Here is a 2,797-nt window from a genome sequence, read left to right as displayed (position 1 = left end):
CAAGCTACAGTATTAATTAAACGCAAATTTATATTAAAAATTCAAATATTCAGTTAATTTACTAATAAATATATTTCCCACAAGCCTGTATTTGTTTCCAATTGCTGCTGTAACAAACTATCACAAGCTTCATGACTTGAAACAACACGAATATACTATCTTACGAGTCTGGAGCTGAGAGGACCAAAATCAGCCTTCCTCAAGATGTAGGCAGGGCTGCATTGTTTTGCAAAGTTTCCAAGGAAAAATCTGTTTTCTTGCCTTTTCCAGCTTCCAGAGGCTGCCCGCCTCCATCTTCACATCCAGCAACGTCAGGCTGGGTCCCTCCCATGCTGCCTCCCCTCCGCTTCCCTGTTTTCTGCCTCCCTCGTCCACCTTGTAAGGACTCCTGTGGCTACATGGGGCCCACCTGGATAGTCCGGGATGAGCTCCCAATCTCAAAGTAAACTGATTAGCCAACAATTCCATTTGCAACCCTAATTTTCCTTTGCCAGGTAACCTAGCATATTGTATTGCCTGGGGGTTAAGACATGGGCAACTCTGGAGGCTCATTATCCTGTTACCATGGAACTTTTCAGTCGATTTCATCTTTCCTGTTCATATTCTTTTGTGTCTGCATTACACTTTGGTGATCTCCTTGGAGCGTTAGTCTTCAGCTGGTTTCCAGTCCTGGTTATGTCAATGGGCCTTTGGGAATATTGCTTTTGTGGAAAAGTGATATTTAATTAAATTTTTATGTGGACCATGCTGCCATTTTTCTAGAAATTAAGCATATATTAGGATGGAAATGTGAAGTAAAGACATGCTTTTTTTTTTTTCTGACATGAAAAAAGTCCACAATTTATTTTTCAAATGGGAAAACCAGATTGCAGGGCAGTTAAACATAGAACTGAGAGAAGGAAAATGATTTATTACATCTATCTTGGAAACGAGGACCTTGCCTCATCACCTCTGTAAGATTTGTCAAATGCCTACCTCCAGCTGACACTGAATATTAATTTTTCTTCTTCTTATAAAACAAACATTCCATTATAGTTATTGCAGGGGAAGTCAGCTGAACACGCTGAAATAGCTCAGTTGGGAGAGCGTTAGACTGAAGATCTAAAGGTCCCTGGTTCAATCCCGGGTTTCAGCAGTACTTTTGGATGTTAACACTAAATGTAGTTTCTTGGCGGTCTTAACCAAAATACAAGCTTTAAGGGAAATACATGGTTCTTATGCTTTGGGTAGATCAATCACTTTTCAGGCAGGTGTGGTGCCAGGTGTCCTGGTGGGCCTTTTTATATAAACCCACCAGCATCTTTGTACTTCCTGGCTGTTATAACAATAGGTAGCTTATGTTGAGTACTTGCTGTGTGTCAACTATCCCCTATCTCTGTGTATTAACTTATTTTAAGTGACCACGAAAATTCTTGATAACTACTTGTTAAATAAATGAATAGTTTTGTGCCAGAGGCCTGGCACGTGGTAGGTACACGATGGTTTTTGCTTTGACTCCGATTATTATTTCTATTGGCTAATAACGATGCAAGCTAGAGCTATGGGATGAGAGTGGTTTCCAAGGACCCTTCCCTCCTCAGTCTAAGAAGGCAGCAGGAAAGGCCATCACCATTTCCCTCTACCTTCTGTATTAACAATCCCGTGTTTTATATGGTAAATGTGAAAGATTATTTTCCCACCGTGCTTTAAATTTCTGCAAAGGGTTTTAGCGTCTATTCCAAAGGTCCTTACCTGGCATCTATAGGCAGCGGGACATCTTTGAAGTCTCTGAGACTGAATGGAAATGTGAGTGCTCGTATGCACATCTCCCTGGGGAGAATGTCAAGTGGTATCATCAGATTCTAGGCTTGCGACCTAGAAAAGGCTTAGAAAAGTTAGATGTGACAGATCTCCTCACCACAAATGTTGACTGGTAGTTCATGCCCCAACCTTTGCATTTTTCTGAGATGCGGGGTGATAGGACATTTCTTGATTATTGTGTCTTGTCCCTTGTCCAGTGCTGTATCTACACTGAGGTGGATTTCAGGAGGGAGACCAAGTTGTGAACAAACTTTCCTCCTGTCTGAGGTGGCTCTTGGGGACAGATTTTCCATGGGAAAGCAGATCTGACCATCTTGGAGGCCCCCGGCTACTTTGGGGCCCCTTCTCCATGATCCATCCTCCATTACATTGTTTAATCTGAAGAGGTGGGTCCACTTCTTCTGATTGTCTCCTTTTGGGAGTGATTAATGATGGAGTCCCAATATTATCTTTATTATTTACTATTTTCCTCTAGCTTTCATTCTTGTTGATGGGACGTGCAGACACACTGAATGTCCAGAAACAAGACTGAACAATGGCTGCCTGGTCTCCTATCTTTGTATTATTTTGTATCTATCACCTAAATGATGTCTCCATGCCTTGACTGTGCTTTGGCCAAGAGGTAGCATTTTCAGTTCATGCCAGTCATTCATCAGGCTTTAGGTATAAAACTCTGGGACTAATTCCACCATGGTAGAGGGGGTTGGTTTCCATACCATCAAGAAATTCTGTGACACCAGCTGGGTATCCTATAATTCTGCTTAATTCTGACACCATGTGCCTTGAGATGGGGATAGAACCAGATTCCATAGGTTAAGGACTCAGTCCTCCAAGACTTCCCCCCTTCCCCTTTTAGATGCCAAACTTAGGTTGTCCACTTTGCTTCTAACTCAGTAACTATAGATTGGAGGTTCCAATGACTCCTTCCTTGGGTTTGATTAATTTGCAAGTGTGACTCACAGAACTCAGGGAAACATTCTATTTATTAGATCATTCG

General features: G+C 41.9%; 1 non-coding gene across 1 annotated transcript; it reads left to right on the top strand.

Annotated features, from left to right (window-relative positions):
• Window positions 1-1,062: 1,062 nt before the first annotated feature.
• TRNAF-GAA (transfer RNA phenylalanine (anticodon GAA)) lies at window positions 1,063-1,135 on the top strand. Its single transcript has one exon. It is a non-coding gene; the product is annotated as a tRNA-Phe (tRNA).
• The last annotated feature ends 1,662 nt before the right edge of the window (window positions 1,136-2,797 follow it).

Source organism: Vicugna pacos, chromosome 24 (assembly GCF_048564905.1).
Source record: "Vicugna pacos chromosome 24, VicPac4, whole genome shotgun sequence".
Taxonomy (NCBI): domain Eukaryota; kingdom Metazoa; phylum Chordata; class Mammalia; order Artiodactyla; family Camelidae; genus Vicugna; species Vicugna pacos.
Note: the sequence above shows the minus strand (reverse complement) of the source record. Positions and strands in the feature narration are given on the sequence as shown.